Source organism: Pezoporus occidentalis, unplaced genomic scaffold (assembly GCF_034315485.1).
Source record: "Pezoporus occidentalis ecotype Australia unplaced genomic scaffold, CSIRO_AGI_Poc_V1 ctg7, whole genome shotgun sequence".
Classification (NCBI taxonomy): domain Eukaryota; kingdom Metazoa; phylum Chordata; class Aves; order Psittaciformes; family Psittacidae; genus Pezoporus; species Pezoporus occidentalis.
The window spans coordinates 5964916-5985185 of record NW_026916052.1 but is presented as its reverse complement, the minus strand read 5'-3'; the positions used below and the strand labels follow the sequence as shown (position 1 = coordinate 5985185).

The following is a 20270-nucleotide window of genomic DNA, read 5'->3' as shown; positions in this document are numbered from 1 at the left end:
AAAGAAGGACTAGAGACCCCTGGGGGAGGTGGTTAGAGGCTCTGGAGCTCAGATAGTCTTTTCATCAATTCTCCAGGGTACAGGGGAGGACCTAAGAAAAGCTAGGAGGATTTGCCAGGTTAATAACTGGTTAAAAGGGTGGTGTCATAGTCAGGGGTTTGGGTGTCTTGGACACGGGACCCAAGTTTGTAGGCCAGGTTTACTGGGGGCTGGTGGAGCTGGTCTGATGATAAAGAAGGGGAAAAGCAGTTTTGGTAGGAGGCTTGCCAGACTGGTCAAGGAGGCTTTAAACTAGATGTGTTGGGGGAGGGGGGCATCATTCCATCCCAACAGACCCAGTCAGTTGCTAGCACCTATAATAAATGCTCTGAGCAATGTAGAGATATCCCAGCCGCTCCAGCCAATGAGCCGGCTTCATTTGGAGCTCGGCTCAGATGCCTCTATACAAATGCCATTAGCATGGGGAACAAACAAGAGGAATTAGAGATGTGGGCACATCTACAGGGGTATGATATAATAGGCATCACAGAAACATGGTGGGATGGCTCCTATGACTGCAGTGTTGGAATGGAAGGTTACAGGCTTTTTAGAAAAGACAGGCCTGGCAGAGGGGAGGGGGAGTTGCCCTTTATGGATAGGCTGGAGAGTATGGAACTCTCTCTGGGGACAGGTGATCAGTTAACAGAGAGTTTGTGGGTCAGGGTTAAGGGGAATATAGCTATGGGAGACATTACTGTGGGGATCTGTTACAAACAGCCTGATCAAGGAGAACCTGCGGATGAAGCACTCTATAGACAGATAGGAAAAGCCTCACGCTCACAGGCCCTTGTTCTCATGGGTGACTTCAACCACCCTGACATCTGTTGGAATGACGGTACAGCCCGGCACAAGCAATCCAGGAGGTTCCTCGATTGTGTGGAAGACAACTTCCTTCTGCAAGTAGTAGAGGAGCCGACAAGGAGAGGTGCCGTGCTTGACCTCGTGCTCACCAACAGGGAAGGGGTCATTGGAAATGTGACTACCTAGGGCAGCCTTGGATGCAGCGATCATGAGATGGTCAAATTCGAGATCCTCAGGACAGTGAGAAGAGCGTGCAGCAAGCTCACTGCCCTGGACTTCAAAAGAGCAGACTTTGGCCTCTTCAGGAACCTGCTTAGTAAGGTTCCATGGGATATAGCCCTAGAGGGCAGGGGGGGGCAAGACTGTTGGTTGATATTCAAGGACCACCTGCTACAAGCTCAGGAGTGTTGCATCCCAACTAGAAGGAAGTGCAGCAGGAGGGCCAGGAGACCTCCTTGGATGAATAAGGAGCTCCTGAGGAAAATTTGAAGGGAAAAAGAGGCTTATAAAATGTGGAAGCAAGGACCTGAGAAGAGTACAGGGATGTTGTCCAGGAAGCTAGGGAACAGGTTAGGAAAGCTAAGGCCCAGTTAGAATTAAACTTGGCTAGGGATATTAAGGGTAACAGGAAGGGATTCCATAGGTATGTAGTGAATAAAAAACAGACTAGGGACAATGTAGACCCCCTCTGGAAGCTATTGGGAGAACTGGCTACCCTGGATTTGGAGAAGGCTGAGGTTCTGAATGACTTCTTTGCCTCGGTCTTCACTTGCAAAGGCTCTGACAGCACAACCCAAGTCGTGCAGGGACTGTGAGAATGAAGACTTTGGGCCCACTGTAGGAGAGGATCTGGTTCGAGACCATCTTAAGAACCTGAACGTACACAAGTCCATGGGTCCTGATGAAATCCATCCGCGGGTCCTGAAGGAGCTGGGAAATGAAGTTGCAAAGCCGCTGGCCATCATATTTGAAAAATCATGGCAGTCAGGTGAAGTTCCCAACGACTGGAAAGAGGGAAATATAACCCCCATTTTCAAGAAGGGGAAAATGGATGACCCGGGGAATTACAGACCAGTCAGTCTCACCTCTGTGCCTGGCAAAATCTTGGAGCAGATTCTCCTGGAAGGCATGCTAAGGCACATGAAAAACAACAAGGTGCTTGGTGACAGCCAGCATGGCTTCACTAAGGGGAAATCCTGCCTGAATAATCTGGTAGCCTTCTATGATGGGGCTACAGAACTGATGGACAGGGGTAGAGCAGCTGACGTCATCTACCTGGACTTCTGCAAAGTGTTTGACACTGTCCCACATGACATCCTTGTCTCTAAATTGGAGACACATCAATCTGATGGATGGACCACTCAGTGGAAAAAGAACTGGCTGGATGGCCGCACGCAAATTGTTGTGGTCAATGGCTCAATGTCAGGCTGGAGACCAGTAACAACAGGGATCAGTGCTGGGACTGGACTTGTTCAACATCTTCGTTGCTGACATGGACAGTGGGATTGAGTGTGCCCTCAGCAAGTTTGCCGATGACACCAAGCTGTGTGGTTCAGTTGATACGCTGGAGGGAAGGAATGCCATCCAGAGGGACCTCGACACGCTTGTGAGGTGGGCTGATACCAACCTCATGAAGTTTAACCATGACAAGTGCAAGGTCCTACACGTGGGTTGGAGCAATCCCAGGCACAGCTACAGGTTGGGCAGAGAAGAGATTCAGAGCAGCCCTGCAGAGAAGGACTTGGGGGTTTTGGTCAATGAGAAAATGAATATGCACCGGCTTCAGTGTGAGCTTGCAGCCCAGAAAGCCAACCGTACCCTGGGCCGCATCAAAAGAAGTGTGACCAGCAGGTCGAAGGAGGTGATCCTGCCCCTCTACTCTGCTCTTGTGAGACCTCACTTGGGGAATCGTGTGCAGTTCTGGTGTCCTCAACATAAAAAGGACATGGAACTGTTGGAACAAAACCAGAGAAGGGCCACGAGGATGATCAGGGGGCTGGAGCACCTCCTGTATGAAGATAGGCTGAGGAAGTTGGGGCTGTTGAACCTGGAGAAGAGAAGGCTGTGTGGAGACCTCATAGCAGCCTTCCAGTATCAGAAGGGGGCCTACAAGGACGCTGGACAGTGACTCTTCATAGGGACTGTAGTGACAGGACAATGGGTAATGGTTAAAACTTAAACAGGGGAAGTTTAGATTGGATATAAGGAGGAAATTCTTTCCTGTTAGGGTGGTGAGGCACTGGAATAGGTTGCCCAGGGAGGTTGTGAATGCTCCATCCCTGGCAGTGTTCAAGCCAGGTTGGACAGAGCCTTGGGTGGCATGGTTTAGTGTGAGGTGTCCCTGCCCGTGGCAGGGGGTTGGAACTAGATGATCTTAAGGTCCTTTCCAACCCTAACTATTCTATGATTCTATGAAAAATGAAAAAAACAAAAGGGAGTGTGGGAGAAGGGGGTGGGGGAGATTTTGCTAGCAGAAAGCACAAATGACATGGAAACTGCTGTGCCGCTGCTTCATTAAATACACTGGCCTGCTAGAGCTGCATTGCAGATATCCTCTCTGTGTATTTAGAATAGCAAAATTCCCTTTGGTCAACTCCGCTGCATTTGCCTGCCTCTCTCAGTCTGCCCACAGTGATGCTAGTAACATCTTTGTTGGGAGGGGAGAGGCCGGGAGCTGTGTGGTGATGGCTGGGGCTGGGCCCAGTGCTGTGGCACCTGTGCTGGGGCTGCGTCTACCTGCCACTGCCATCGTGTCCCTGCTCCCCACCTGTGGCCTGATGGGGCTGGGCTGCCTGCACTGGTGACAGGTGATAGACCAGCACCAAACAGGGCAGCAAGGCCTCCTGGGGATACAGGGATTCCTGTAAAATGTGCTGCAATGGATGTGTCACCTCTGCAGAGGGGAAAGGGCCTGTCTCAGATTTGGTGTGAGAATGCACAGAGCTGGGTTTTCAGGGTCCTTTTCGGCAGAGCCCACCTCCAGCACTGGGAAAACACTGAGCTTTGTTACTGTTTTGCTTTAATTTTAGAAGCTCAGGGTAGTCTTATATAACTGTAGAGAAAGAAAGACTAGGAGGCAAGTATGTCAATAATCACAATTAATCTGAAGGTCTAATGGTCTGCCTGCCTTCCTACTGTAATTTACCATATGCTTTAGTACTTGTGTGAGATTCCCTGTCTCACGTGTTGTTAGTTTATGTAAGTGTGCACAGATCTTTGGCAAATTTGTATTTTTATTATGTAGAAGCTAACATTTATCTTTCCTCTTGTGGGTATGTTGTAGCATATGTTAGTGTTTATGTTGCAGGGAAAATGAATCTCTTGGCTATAAAAATATCTTCTAATATTCTAGCAATTTGTTACTTTGACCTTTTTTGTAATGATGTTTTGTCAATAGCAAAGCTGAGTGGGACAGTCTGGGTAAAGGCTAGACATTTGTGTGTGACACCCATGGTACATTATTTCTTCTGGGTCCTTGAGGGGATAATCACATCCATGTATTCTTCAGAAGGTCAACCTGAATTGGAGGGAAATGATTTCTCAGAAGTAGGCATGAAATGGGAATTGAGATTTTTTTATGTTAATTTTTCCTGTGTTTCAGTTGGAACAAAGCTATGTATAGCAGGGATTCTACACCCCTTTTCTTAGTTTTCTACATTACCCTTTGCAAGTTTTCTTCAAGACAAATTTATTTTTAACTTTGTCATGACAGGATCGTCAATGTTTTCAGTGGGAAGTATGTTTACATCACTGATATCTGTTTTCTCCAGGGCCAGCGAAGTGGAGCCCACAATATGTTATTACTGGACCAAGGCCAATAGATAGCATGCTGTGATTTTCCACAATTAATTATAAAACACTGAGCTCTAGCAGCAGTTTGAAGTGTTTCAAAACCTGGGCTCTACTTATAATTCCAAAAGCCTGGATGAGAAACATCAGAACTGCTCTGAGATTCATGGTACCTGGCTTTGGGCTTGAGCTAGTCCTAATGGTTGGCACTGCAGCCAAACCAAGAAGAAAGTCCCTTCTTCTGTTGCACCATCAGACCAATGCCTGTTCTCTGCTGTTCCAGGACTGGAGTGAGCAGACATAGCTCAGACAAGCTCTCTGAGATTGCTCCCATGTCTGGAAAAGCCATCTGCATGCTAAAGGGAGTGGTCTGCTTTTTAACTTGGTTCCCATTAATTTCATTTTACATCATTCCCACGTGCTGCAGGCCTGATCCTTGGTTTGGAAATATGTCTTCTGCATTCACAGAAATGTCTGATTTGATTACCTGCAGCCCTGTGACTTTGTATGATGTGTTCAGGTCAGATTCAGTAATTATTGTCTATAAGTTATTAGCTGTGAGATTTTATGACCTCATGTGATGTCTCAGGCAATACATTTGAATTTGTAATGAACAATGTTAAGGGGTGTTTTTGCCTGTCTGAATATTAGGTTCTGCATTTGCAGCACCATGAACATTGCTGCTTGTGAGTTCCATGCAAACTGGACTAGGAAAATGCAGGGATATTTTTTCAGTTCAGAAATCAAGTCTCCTTGGACTCCATGTGACAGGCTGTATGGGAAATTTTCCCTTTACTTATGCAACCTCGCTTTGACTGCAACATTTTATGTACACGTCTAAAACTATGCTGTATTGAAAATAATGGGGGATATTATGATTGAAGCTTAAATAATTACTGCTACAAGGATTAGAAAAGAAATTCTTGTTGAAATATGCTTTCAAACTTGATGTGACAGTAGTTACAGAATTGATGCTTCCTGAATCTCTACAAGCAGTATGCTCCAGGGCTGCTGGACATAATACAGAAAGACTCTGACACTTAATGATTTATAGCACTACAGTGGTTTTGTATAAGCTCTAGCCCAATATCTACCAAGTACGGAATGTGACCTGGGCAACAGGGAACCAAAACCTCATTTAGTTATATGAAAGCCTAAATTGAGCATTGCTTTAAAAATCAACAGGATCTTAAAATGAGTCTTGTAATCAAGTCAGCAGCAACTGAAAGATTTTGGATGTGGGGAGGGTATTTCTGACCAGCTTTAAGCTGCAGTGAAGCTGGGACAGCTGGATTCTGTGCAGCTCCCACTCCAGGGAAGCCCGTGAGAAAAAACATATACATAATTTGGTAACTGCCCCTGTTCCCATTTTTAGCTGTTTTGTCTCTGGATGCTACATCAGTAAAAGTTTTTTGTTTCGTTCCAGCCAGTTTCATTGTAGCCACCTCTTCAGTGCTCTTTAATGTGATACCTAGCAAGCAGAAAAAATGCTTCCAAATAATTTGCCAAAAATGGCAAGAAAATAGAAAATTTGATGTCCTCTGGCATAAAGCTATTCATATGCATTCTCATTTGATAAGGTTTTCTGGGTTTTGGCTTTGTTTCTTTTTAAGTGAGAAGTCTGACCTGCTGAAAATAAGGTGTCACAAACTGTCCTAACTGACATATGATAGAAACGTTGAGATGACCTCTCTATGTTAGATAGGAAAAAAATATAGATGGGAGGAAATATCTGCACAGCTATGACAATTTTCTGTATGATGCATGGCCAGCATTCATTCACACTGTGAAAGCATGAGAAAGTAAACAAGAATCTTGAATATTTTTGCTATGAGAGATTTCCAACAGTATTGTTTTGTTTTGTTTTTTTTTTTAACTTGAGTGCTTTCTGACATGTACCACAAAGACAGGGGGATGTTTACCTAGGAAAGCCTAGATTATTTTGTGAGTCAAATACTAAGGAAAAGGACCAGATCTTCACTGTGGAAAACCTGCACTTTTCAGTCACCAGTCTTCGAAGCACTTACCAGGTGCTGCAAGGCAACAGATACTAAAAATGCACTGTCACAGCCTGCTCAGGCTCTCCCTCTTCGATATGCACCAGCACGCTCTAGGTGTATACCCCAAATTGGAGCCACATGTCTTCAAGCTGTCTTAACCTGGGCAGAGTCCAGGGATTGTCTCTGATCAGTGTTTCTAGGAACAATTTTCTGAAATGGAGTCTTTGTAGGACTGCTTTCTGAGCTGAGATCCCAGAAGCTTAAAGTCGTTTTTTCCTAACATCTGCAGTCCAGCATTCCCTATGATCAACTCTGTTAGCTTTCCTGCAGGGAAAGGGGTGTCCTGCAGTACAAGCAAATGTCTTCTGATGTCCCTCTCCTGACTGAGATTTATCTCATGCCATGCTATCCCTTACTATGCTCCATTCTTCAAAGCCCTTGGGGAAAAGTGTTTCTTTATAAATTTGTTCTACTTAGTCAAGGCCGATGCTGGTGCTGATAGTCTTTACTGAGCAATCTATTCTGATACAGAGATGTAGCAACCACTCAAAAAATTACAGGGCAAGGATTTATAGGAAATATTCATGGGCGTTTCAATGCACAAAAAGTCCACGATCTCAAAGGGAATTCACAAGCTGCACCTCAATTCCTTGGTCAGTGGCACAGAGATACTTACCCTGTGTCTGCTCCACAGTAGCTGTGGTTTTAGAAAGCTGTTCTGTAGACAGATTTTTATGTGCTTTCTAAGCACATCTTGAAGAGGTTTTGGTTCAGAATAACCAGCCACATCAACAAACCAAACTGTTACCTGTCTCTACTTCTGTGGAAATACAGTACATGCTGGGAAGTCTGACCTAATAGGTGCTACTTAATGCTGTTAAAATGTTCCCATGAAGGATTTCTTCTGGGTAAAGTCCAGTTTTCTATGGAACAAAATGTATTTGAATTGGAATAGATTGCTCCTCCTCAGTCTATCAGTAAAACCATTGAAATAGTGTGATGTAGCTGGAAACAGCTCTCTGTAACATCTTTAAGCCAGGAAGATCTGAAGTTGACAAAGTATTTGTGGCATCTCTTGTTTTTTGTATTTTTCTCGATAACTAGGCTCTGGGGAAAAGTCTTCAGATCTTTAAACAAGCTGAAGAAAATCACTCCCTCTGATCTGTACTCCTTAGTGGAAGCTCCTCACTGCAAGCTCCTCACTGCTTGCTCCACACTTGGACAAGCCACACATGGGACATCCATGGCTGTTCCACCTGCAGAAAGGGCCCTTGCTGCGGAAAAAGGGCCCAGTGGCTGCACTGGCTGGGAGGAGGGGATTTTGTCTCTTTCATGAAACTTCATTGGCTTGAGCAAAAGAAATGCATGCTTCCAGAAAAGCCTTGGAAGGATTCCTGGTCTGAAAAAATGAGTATTCCAGATGCTGGTTTCTTCCCTTTTCTAGGGAAAAACTTAGGAATCCATATAGCTAATGCTATATGCACAGCAGTGTCAGATGCTAGTCACTCTTTTCTCTCCAAGAATGAACATAACTGCTATGATTTGGCACAATATAGGTAAATGTTCCTATTTTTGCTTTTCATGAACTATCTGAACTTTTATACCAAATTTGCTACCATGAACCCTAAATATATGTTTGGTTATGGGACAGTTAAATACAACATATATAGCTACTTGGAAACTTCTATTACAAAACACTCAACTTCTTACTGCACATGTGCCATTAGAACAAATGAATCTCAATAATATTTTGCATCATGGTTGCACCTGGCAACTGGGGATCTTGAAGCATTTACAAAGTAAGTAGATTTGCTCTGACTATACTTTGCCAGATATCTGGATGTTTTTCCAATTTGCATAAGATCTCAGTGAATTGTTACTTTTTACAGATTTGAGGTTTTTGTCTTTGTGAGGAGTCCAGTCGAATACTTCCTCCCCTTCCTTGGTGGCTATTGTAAAGAATTATTGCTGAGCAATTCTTGATCTTTATACTAATCAGATGTATAAGTAACTCAATGTGACTAGGGGTCTGATTTAAAAAAAAAACACTGCTCAGTAACATTTACTGTACATTTTTCTTTCAATTAGTGGTAGTTCTAAACTAATATTCATTATGAAATAATAATAAAGAATACTTGCCTAAAATTGAAGATATATCATGAAAAGGGAACACAGAACATATGCACATTTTTGAAATTTTGGAGGCATTTGCATAACAATAGTTATGAAACCTGTGCTGAGAAACCTGATGCCTAGGCATGGCAAACTGTTGTTTTTCCTTTTATTGTTTAATGTCATACAGCAGTTCTGTGATAAAGTTGGAATAGACTTCAAACTCTTATCACTGGACAATAGTTCCTCATCTGGAAGAGCTGTAGGAAGAACAAATACACATAAAACATGCACAAAGAATGGTTTCCTAATCTTTCTGTGCACATTCAGGGCTGGCAACACATTAAGGACAATGCAGGATTCTCTAGGCAACGCTTCTGCTCCATAACTGAGCCAATCCTCCAGCTCTCACTGCTGAAGGAGTTATTTCCTGTTAGTTCTCCCCTTTTTCATCTATGGAGACTCACAGTCAAAGCACATCATTAAAAACTCTGGAGCACTTGAACATTTCTGTAAAGGAAAAGATGCCAGTTAGTAACAATACCTCACAGCAAACAGTCATATATACGTATGTGTGACCTTGACACATATCAGAAACCTCAGAGAGCCGTTCATTGTAACACGTCTCATTTTTTTCCTGAAAGCAGAGAACATACTGGCAGTTCAGCTTTTAGGAATTGCTTTAAGTTGGGAAGAGTCAACAGACCAAGCTGCATTGTGCTGCAGGTGGGTAAAGCTCCTTTGAAAGAAGCACTTGCTCTCTTCAGTGATTTTGCTCCTTCAGCAGTGAATTTGTTCCACTCTTCCTGCCTCACGAGACCACCTTCTATTTTCCTAGTCTCTTTTCCCCAACCTCCCTTATGTCTTAATTCGCTGCTGTCATGATTTATACTAGCAATACAATGCACAAGACACAGAAATCTATACATTTATCATACCCCTGTCTGAACACTGAGACATGACATTTCAAAATCATTTTTTCCCTATACATTTATCATACATTTATTTTTTCTTTCAGAAGAAGACACTGTTTTCTGTGGTTTTAAGCAGGCTGAAAAGGGTCCAGCACCTCTACTATCCTATTTCATGCACTCCATGTGTCTCATGGGGTAAAAAAAGGGCCAGGAGTACTGCTCTGATGTTTTTATCTGTTCTTTTGGCCAACACTGTGGAGCTAAATATTTTATGATTCTCGCACAGGTGAAATTATGTACATTTAGCACATTATCTATCAGTGGCAATTTGAGGTTTAGTGTAAACCTAAATTGTTCTTTAGGGAAGAGTAAGGATCTGTGATGGCTTGTTCCTGCAACTGGCTGATCTTTATCAGCCTTGTGACAGTCCCAAAGGGACAACTGGTTGTAATTAGCTCATTTATTATTGACTCAGTCTTTGGACAATTAATCAGAATTAATCAGGGTTCAGCAGTGTTTTAGAGGTCTGAAAATATGTACATAAGAGCTAGGGCTGCATGAGCATGCTGAAAGAAACATGAGGTGAACGCTCTTCAGGAACTGACTGCAATTCTGCCTCTTCCAGGGTCCGAAACAGGTAGCTTCCTCTGCCTCATCCTTATTTCCCTATACAATGTAACTCTGGGAGAGGCTGAGCATAAATGACGAAGCATACTGGGAGAAATGGTTCTTAAAAGAATTCTGTCCCAATCTTAGATCTTTCTTCCCTGGTCACTCCCTCTGCAGGAAAAGTCCTGCCTCCTAGAAGCGGTAAGGCACTGGAGCCTGAAATTAGCTGTTTGATCTTATTAATGCAGCCCTTGCGCTTTTTTTCCACTCATCCACATATTGGTAGTTACTCTTGTTCTTTATAATTTAATTTTAGACATAACGTAATCTTGCTGGAGTAAATGCTTGTGTCTTTGTGCTGTGGTTTTCTTTTTTTCTTTTGGCAAAGCATGAACTGTACTGGTAAGAAAGTTGGTGCAGTGTAAAGACCAGATAAAAACATACTGTAAAATCTTTAAACGCTTTAATTGTTTGTTAAAAATGGTCACAATTTTTGACTGGAAAATTAAAGTCTTTGACATACCTGGGATCTGGTTAGAGTTTTTCCACATAAAAGTATTCTTTTTCTCCTTTTTCTCCCCTGCTCCCCATGTGGCGTTTCTGAACACAGTGGAAATTTAAATTTTATTTCCTCTGATATTGATGTGTTTCAGAAATGAAAACTTTTTTTTTTTTTAAGTGTAAACAGGTTTCTGAGTTAGGAAAATAATCTGTCTTCATTTCAGAGTGTTTCTTATAAAAGCTTTTAATGTACATTTTCCATGAAAGAAATTGCCTCCTTTTCTCCCCACTCCCACCTATTTTTTACTAACTTACTCTTGAACTGGAAATATCCTGAAAAACTAATTTTTGATTTTGCAGGCACTGTGATAAGTAACTTGGAAAGAAAAAGGACAACTGACTAATGCTATAAAAATAAGATATCGTTAAATGTTGAATATTTCCCAGATGTGCATTAATTCTGTTTATATTAGATTTAAGCTAACTACTAATTTTATTAGCAGCAGTAAGTCTAAAATTCAAATATATGTGAAGCAAGTCAACGTCTGTTATTGGAACAAGAGTAATTAGTTGAGTAATTAATCGAATCATGCTTGAGGCCTTTTTTTTTTTATTCAGGCAAGGTATTTAAACTGAATACATTGTTCTTTATCTCATCATAACCAACTGCTCACAGAATGTATATGTTACATTCTGCCACCAACATATGGATTCTACCTCATGTCATTAATGCAGTGGTTAACATCCGCAATTAATTAAATAGTTTTGGCACACTATCTCATCCAAGTCAGTGAGCAGAACCAGATATAATTTGAAAATTCAATGCATTCACCTGTGTGTTTGAACTTTCCTCTGAAGGAGGTGGAGGTGCCCAGATGAAGCTAAAGTTTTGTTGAACTTCTTCCATTCTTGAGTTGAAATACCTTGGCATGCAATTAAGACTGAGGCATTCGTGCATTATAAATTTATTGCCAATGACACATAATATTTGAGCTTAATTTAGTCATAGGTCTTGTTGTCTGAAAGATTTAAGAGTAACATTTTAAATTAGAGTCCCAACTATGCATTTAATTTAGATTTAATATGACAGTTACTTGTTCTGCTAACAAAAGCCCTATTGCATATTAAAAACATATTAATTGAAGATTAACAAAGATGTAGTAGATTTAGAAATCTTTGATGAAAACATTTTAAAGCATCAGTTGACATTTGTGAATACTGTAAATATATTAACAGTCTTATTGTGACCATCTCCTGAAAAATCTAGCAGATTTTGCTCCAATCAGAACAGAATGCTTCTGGTGCTATGGCCAGCAGTCTCATTGATCTTTTTTTATACAGTGTTTAAATTATTGCCTTTTCACTTCTGTTTGTAGGTGCTGCCACTGCAGACATGCAGCTGCTTTCCTGGTCTGTGAATGTGCACTGACTGTGGTGATAACATACATCAAAGATATTTTAAAACAGACATTTCAGTCTCCTCTGGAGGCTGGAAGCCATTGGAAGGGGTGGGGATAACATTTTCTTTCTGTGTGTATATGTCTTGAAGACTCAAGATAGGAGGTGTTCATGAATTTGCATATACATAACGATTGTATCACTCACCTGGAGTTGTTGTATGCAGAAAGTTGCTGCAGCTTTATTTCAGCATGGAAAAGGTCAGCCTGGGACATCCCACTGCCTTACCTCAGTGGCACGCCCTGATGCTGTGCAGGGAACATCATTAATCCTAGAGATAGCTGTCACTGATATATAGTTCATAATTTTCTATGAAATGTCTGCTGGGGAAAAGCCTCTGTGCTAATTGACAAGGTAAGGTCAACTGTTGGAGCTGTTGGTGGAGTCTGGCTCTGCTGGTCAGTTAATGCCTCAGTAGCACCCTGTCCTATTATTATTCTTCTACTCCTGCTCAACAAGCTGTGAGCCAGTTTCTGGAAGGCACCAAATTTGATCTGATGACAGCAGCATTCCCTAGTGCACTGCAAGACACTGGGCAGGCAGCATGCATGGTCTTGCCTTGAGGGCTGTAATGAAGCCTTGTAGTAGGATCTAGTAAGGATGTATTATTATAAATCCCTATCATGTTTATTTCACTTTTCATTCACATTCCTTCCAATCTTTTGGTATTTAGCCCCAGGCAGATTCAGCTATATATCCAAAGATGCAACTTTACATTGAATTAATGTGTATCTCTTTGCCAGTTAAGAAGTTAACAAAAAAGGAATAGGTGTCACTATTTTGCTTATGGTGGGAATTTGACGATGCACTGAACCAAGCACAACACACTTCGAGAATCTTAACTAGTTTGATTGCACCATCGACACTGTTATTTCGACATCCCCGCTCTCCGGCATCTGGCATAATTGGAAGCAGCAGCCAGCAGGTATCAGATGTCAGTATGAATTGTCTCCTGCTGTGTGAGCTCTGACTATGAAATTGATTTGCTGTCTTTTTTACGCAGTTTTGTAATGAAAGGAATGTGAAGTCCCAAACAGACAAATTCCATATTTGTGTATGTATAGTTAGAATAGGCATATGTATAAAAAAACAGAAAGAGCAAAATATATCATGAGGAAAGCAGTATGGCACCATCAGGCCCTGCTTCCTCACAGGTGGTTGTGGTGGCAGTCTCTCCTGTGTTTCCAAAGAAGCTGAGCTAAGCCAATATCTGGAAACCAATTTCTTTGGGTATTCGCATGGATCAAAAGCAAAAAACATGAGAAAGAAGAACCCTTCAGTGAGTGAATCTATATACCTATTTTATTCATCAGTGATAGCAAGGCAAGAGAGAGACACTGTGGAAAACAAGTCTCCAACCTGGAGCATGTTTACCCTCGATTTGTCATCAGGATCATAGTGACCCCTAAAATGAAAAAATGGCCTAAGCAAAGTCAATGGCAAATTGCTGTTGATTTACTATAGACAGGATGTAGCCTTAGGGCACATCAGAAATAAATGACTGTCTCAGTGTTTTCAAAATGCCGTCATACAGAACTATTTCACACCTATAAAGGTAATGTTTGTAGGACTGGGATCTTGAACGCTGATTCAAGGGAGGGTTAGACCAAGTATAAAAGTGCTGCCATTAACCTGAGCATTGAGAAAAGCCTTTGAGTACTTCCGAAGGATTGCTGACACCTAGCTGATGGCAGTAGGAGCACGAGAGTCCAGGCTTTGCTGGCAAGAACTGGTGCCTCTTCTCAAGCAGTGTTACAACTGGCTACAAAACAACCTTGTTTATGGGCCTCTTCCTCAGCTTGAGGCAATACTTGGCTTTGATACAAGAAGGCTTAATCAGCTTCTACTGTAATCAAATTATTGAAGGTTTTTCAAAGAGCAAATTGCAACATCTTCCCTTCCCAAGAGCTCAGGGTCAAAAACCTTGTTAGAAAAATTACCCTGAGCATTGATTACTGCATGTGGCCTCTTTCTATACAAGCATAATGGCAAAGAACATTCTGAACATCTGGTTCAGTGGGGCCCAAGTTCAGTGTTTAATTGTGTTTTTGCTCTGACACCCAGTTGCATAGCAATAAGGGGGAGCATATGATACAATAATCTATATATAGAATAGGTGGGGCCAAAACTTTGACTGGAGGCCAGCTAGTCTGGTATTCCAATCTTGGTGCTGACATGAAGGCAGCCAGTAACCTTCGGCAGGTCACTTGAAGCTCTTCCTGAATTTCAGAACCTCTGTTGACAAGGGACGAGTTTGTAACTGTCTTGGGATTGACACTTGTCATAACATGATCCAACAGGCCGTTTCATACAGAGCTGGATCCCAAGTGTCCAGAAAAACTTTTCCCCATCCTGGATAAGCACAAGATAATTTACAGGGATTTGGCTGCTCTGTTTAGAGGGTAGTTTCCACACAGAAGCAGCAATATACTGCAGTTTTCTTCTCTTCAGAAGCAACTAACAGGGCTTGAATCTGATCTCAAGAGCAGATAGAGGGCAGTCATTTGAGCAGCTGGTTCCCTTCTTTTACCCCACACAAGTCACAAGCAATAGTGCTTTGGGTCCTTGTGATGTCTGGACTGTTTGCTTTCTTCAGTCACCTTCTGCTGTAGGTAACACCACACTTTATTTCTGAAGCTAGGTCTGATTTCAACAGTAAGGCTACAAACGGTTGCTTACCATATCTGACAGACTTAGGCCCTTTTCTAGAGAACCAGAGTTTCCATCAGCTTTTAACCGTATAATTCAACCCCAAGGATAAGTTGTAATTCAGCCTGTAAGAGGGTGTGGTTTTAGGGATGCTCTCTGCAGCTCACTTCTCAGAGGTATGTCGTAGAAAGAAATCCTCCCACCTCCACGCAGAAGCATTGTGTGGGCTTGCTCAGACATAGGATGCTGCTGACTCAGCCAGCCCAATTTGCTGCTGTTCTTCCCCTCATTTTCTTGGGAAGCTTCCCTAGGGTATGCAGACCCCCAATGGCAAGGAGGAGGATGAAGACGACTCTACTCTTCTTCCTAGTAGTGCAAAAAATTGTACATTGTACTAGAGAAGATGTGGCTACTGCTCTGGCTGTCATTGAAATCCAGAGAGGAACAAGAATATGACCCAGCAATACCTCCTCTGCTGTGTTTAGGAAGGTAAGTCCCATCATTTATTTAAAGGGTGATGTTACCAGAGTCAACAAAATTCTTTGTATCAATGTATTCATTGATGGAGAAAGAGGATTCCTGCAAGAATGAAACACTGCTCTGGATAAACTGAACAACAGTCTTAGATCAGTGCATTTAATAATGCATTTAGCAGATTCTTCCATAATGTGTCCTTCCAGTTTGTTTCCTTCCCTTCATTGTTGTGCTGTGGAGGTGAGTGAACAGTTACGCTGGGCATCATGGTTTCTATGAGCCTATTTCCACTCCTCTCCAAAACACATTGCTGCATTTTACAGTGACTTTTCTTGGCTTCCAACTCTATCACACCCCTTATGGAGATTCAATAACCTGAATTTCTCAATAGAAGTCAAATAGCTAAATCCAGTATGGTAGGTGAAGTCTCTTCCAGAAGCGGCTCAGGAAGATCTTAACGTACTTTCCCTCACTTCTCTCAGGCAGCTGTTCAACTTCTGCTGCTTTTTTCCCCCAGTTCACTTCTCTTAATACAAATAGGCCAGTTTGGCCCTCCATTCTTGGATTCTCTGAAAGAGAAATTTCAGGGTGATTAGTGTAAGCAGCATACTTACATTCCTGTCTGCTTCTTGCATAAAACTTACCTTTCAACTGTTGTTTTAGTAGCAGTAAAACTTTTGTAACTGCGTGATGTTTTTGGGAATGTTTTACTGTCCCCTTTATAGCAAATGTTACAGCATGCACATATGACATCAAGTTCCTCTTGTGAGTACTTGATTTTTAGCGACATGAACAAGACACAGATGGACATGAGAACCCAGCTGTTGACTCTGTCTCTCAGTGCCCTTTTTCTTATATCTGTGACCTGATCACGTAGTACAAAGTGTTTCCTGCTGAACTACATGCAGCTGCCTGGCTGAAAAGCATGTGAGAGCTTTATTTGTCCTGCCTGCAGTCCCAGATCTTCTTGGAACAGGCTCCCAGATCCCTCCTGTTGTGGAGGTGGGTGATATCACCAGATAGCCTTCCCAAGGATCCTGTCCTCTCTGGAATCCACTGCCAGGGATCTGCAGGGCATTACAGCCTGCATTTCAGCGTGCTGCTCTAAATAAACTGCCTGAGCTAAGGTCTCGGATCCCTGGGGCTTCAGAGCAGTGCCACCCCTTTTTGTCAAGGTGAATAAATGTTAGTGACACACAGGGAACATAAACTGAGGCTTGACTTATTTATGTCATTTTTTAAATGTATTTCTTTTAACAGATTTACCCATCTCCATGCACCCAGCCTCCTTGGAATCTGTTACATTGTCATGAAAATTGCTCAGGCCCGTGTTCTCATTTTTGGCTGATATGAAAGACCTGAAGATCTGTCTTGATCCAGATGCTTCTTGAGTCAGCTGCACCGCAGCCCACCCACAGCAAGGTAGGCGCACAGCTTGTGGTCAGAAGGAGTCAGAGATGTCTGGGTCATGACATGGTGTGCAGGTCTGGGGCACGAGCAGGCAGGTGGACATTGTTTTGCCTACAAGTGAAATGCAGCTTGCTCTGCAACTGCCCATCACAACCTCAGGTGCCCAAATGGCAAAATGGTGTGTTGCTTAGGCAGTACAGATGTTTATTAAGTAGTCTGTCAAGAGCTGCTTTTACTGAAGTTAAACCTCTTCCACTGAGTATCTGACAGCACACCCTAGGGCCCAGGCTTCACCCTGTTAGGTGAGCAGTCACACTCCTCTGTACAGTGTACATAGTCCAAGCATAAGATGAGGTAACAGATATAGACAGAAGAAAATGTAAAAAAAACACCAAACACTAAAGCCAATCTACACACTTCTCAACAGCCTTAACTGAAATGATGTAATTTCCCAGTACAATCAGTTGTTTTGCCTATCTGTTTTCTGTAAGTGGGAGTTTAGTTTTGCAGCTCACATTCCCCTGGAGTGATCCATGCCTCCCTTTACCATCTCCTGACGTGTGGAGCACCACTCTTCCACCTCTCACATCTTTGGTTTTCTAACATCACCATTTCAACACTAGCTAGTGATCACATGAGAACTCAATATTAGGAAACCATTTGGTATATTTTTAGCAGTGCTTAGGCTGAAGTAGCAATGAACAGGGAGGAGTGCCAGCCACATGTGACCAACCAGCTGTCTGTGGCCCACATTTTGGAAATCACTGATTCAAGTAACTGGCAATAGGTTATGGAAAATTTCTCTTTTAGCCTGCTATTTCAAAATGATCCCAAACTAAACAAGGTAGGAAGGTCATCTTGGCTATAAACAACTTTACAATGTGTGAGCAGTTGTAATCTAGTTTCTTTGCCTTTTAATGGAAGAGAAATACTTCAATTGGAAGTAAGTCTCATTTGTGCCTCTAGCTACAAAAGCAGCCGAAACAGTGCTATGGCTGGGATGAAGAGGCTGTGTAGTTGTTGTGTCCTTCTTCCCCACTCTTAGGCACTTGGTCGTGTTGTGCTAAGTGCTGAGGTCTTGTCCTCTATTGTGTGGAGAGAGGGGAAACCACCAAGCAGGTTTATCTTTATAAATCTTAATGTGACAGCCATGTAACAAAAAAAAAAAACCTGCATTAAACATGTGAATCTTCTTCCTTCTCCAACCTGCTGTCATGCATATCTGTTGGCTATGACTTCCAGCTCACCACCTTTCCTGTCTTCTTAATCCATGAGTATTTTAGGAGTCAATAACTCCTTGTCAGCTGGCACCTATATGCATCAAAGGCAGCTGCCTGCTAGAGTTCTGCATGCTTCTGGGGTTATTTAACTGCACATATGAGCAGATCTTGCATTCCTTTTATGTCACCCATCTGTGAAAAAGCCTGCACCAATTTCAGCCAGGCTTGCTTTATCACATTCCCTCCTTGCCAGCCTAGCAACCTGCTTTAGTCTGTTCCCTGTTCCACTGAGGAAGGGGAGACTGTGCCTTTAATATGTGTTGCCTTGTATCTTCCAGTTTTCAGCTTGGTCTCTCTTGCTGTCCCTCAGACCATCTCTGAGCACAGCAGAAAGTTGCATCAGCACTGGTCCAGGCCCCAGCACATGCACAAGGTAGGGTGAAGCCACCCCCAGATTGTGAGGCCAATAATCAGCCAGGTCTGCTTATGAGAACAAGACCTCAGTCTCCATCTGACATGGGGAAGGAATCAGAGCAGCCCAGTGTGCACCCTGCTAGGGCTGCACCATCCCAGTGTGGGATTCAATCCTTTTGTAGATCTGAAGACTTTACCAAGCTCCCAGCTCCACACTACCTGCCAAGGAGGTGACAGGCATCACGCACCAGCTGTGATGGACATTGTGGGACTGAGTCCCTATGTGTTTTGTCTGGAGTCAGTTTGATTCCAAAAAAATGCCCTCAGAAACAGTATTTCAAACCCCGGGGAGACTCTTTGTTTTATTGTTTTAGGAATGCATTTTGTAAATCACTCGGTGGTGGCAAGTTTATGTATTTGGATAGCAAATTTATGTTGCACTATTAGTTTCAAGGAAATCCGATCGAGTATGTGGATTTTGGACTTTTGACCTTTACACAGAATGAGCTTTTTGAAGAAGTGTGAAGTAACTTGTTCATCTCCACGTAGTGTACTCTGCTGAATGAAAATGCTCTCTGAAGAGACACAGAGAGGATGTAAGGGGTGGTGAACACTTCATCTCAGTCAATGGTTTCTCCCTTCCCAGCCTGTTGCCAGTGGTTGGGACACTGTGCTAAGCACTGACCTGGTGCATTTTCAGTTCTGCACTTTGTGTTTTGCAGACACTACCAGGAAGGTGGAAAGGGTTGCCCTACTGCTGGCTCTCATGGGGAATAAGGGAGTGACCATCCCCCACTACATGGGACTCAGGATAATGGTTGCCCAGGTCTTGCTGAAGACAGGAAAGATGCATGGAGGAAAGGTAGGCTTTACATTTTTTGCCTCCCAGCTCAGTAGGTCTGGGAGCATGGCTGTGCATTTCCAAGTCCTGTTCCTTGTGTCCTTCCCTGCCATCCTTCTGCCCTTTCCCCAGACATCCCTTGCCTCCCTGGTCAGCCCCACACTTCTCCAGTACATGTGCTATTTATTTAGCTTCACTGCCATCTGAGCTTTCTGCTCTGCTGGTTTGATTTCTCTCAAACTATGAAGTCCTTTGACAGAGGCAGACCATGACAATGTGTCTCACTCCTCTTCCCTTTTTTTTCCCTGTTTTCTGCCAACGGCCAGGTTTGAACTGACATTGGCTGGTTGTAGGTCAGGTTCAAAGGCATCAAGCACTGTTTGAACATCCCCTTGGGCGATACGCTCATATGAAAATGAGTAGTCTAGAAAACCTCTGTGACTTCACAGAGTAATCCACTTTATGGGTGAGCTCCTAGGGTTGACAGACTTCTCATTTAATATGGGGTTTCTCATATTTTAGCCAGAAATCCTGCATCTTGTGGTAAAGGACAGGCTTACTACCTGCCCTAGTATGTTTTCCATAAATCATGCAGAATTCTAGCCTGAAGTAGGGAAAACAGTCCCACCTTACCCTTTTCTTCACAGATTCGTTAATTGTTTCAGAGCTGCTATCTTGCCATGCAAACAGAGGTGGCTATATGGCAGCAACAGGGAAGGGTGGATGCATGAATGATAAATGGGGAGCTGCACAGAGGAAAAGTGCTGTGGGAGGGGGGTGGGAACATCCCTTATTTTAAAAGTGCTTTCTTTTGAGGATACTTATTTCCATTTTATTTCTCAAAAATTAATGGATGCCATAAAGCAGCTAGTGGGTGTGTTAAGACCTGATGTGGAGGGACAGACAAGAACAATAGTCACAGTTTCTAACCACTGAAACTGTCCGTCCCTCCCTCCCCCTGTTTGTTGTACACTCTTCTTAGGACCTGCCTACATAAATGTCCCCAAATCTGGTGTACACAGCCTACACTGACGCCCAC

The 20270-nt window shown here is 42.9% G+C and overlaps 2 long non-coding RNA genes across 2 annotated transcripts in view; both read left to right on the top strand.

Annotated features, from left to right (window-relative positions):
• Nucleotides 1–12186, top strand: part of LOC134175694 (uncharacterized) — a 117593-nt gene extending 105407 nt beyond the window's left edge. Inside the window, exon 3 of the long non-coding RNA XR_009969110.1 lies at nt 12142–12186. This is a non-coding gene — a long non-coding RNA (uncharacterized LOC134175694). The remainder of the gene's footprint in view (nt 1–12141) is intronic.
• Nucleotides 12187–16023: 3837 nt separating this feature from the next.
• LOC134175641 (uncharacterized) lies at nt 16024–19738 on the top strand. Its single transcript, XR_009969089.1, has 3 exons — nt 16024–16768; nt 18347–18409; nt 18573–19738. It is a non-coding gene; the product is annotated as an uncharacterized LOC134175641 (long non-coding RNA).
• Nucleotides 19739–20270: the final 532 nt, after the last annotated feature.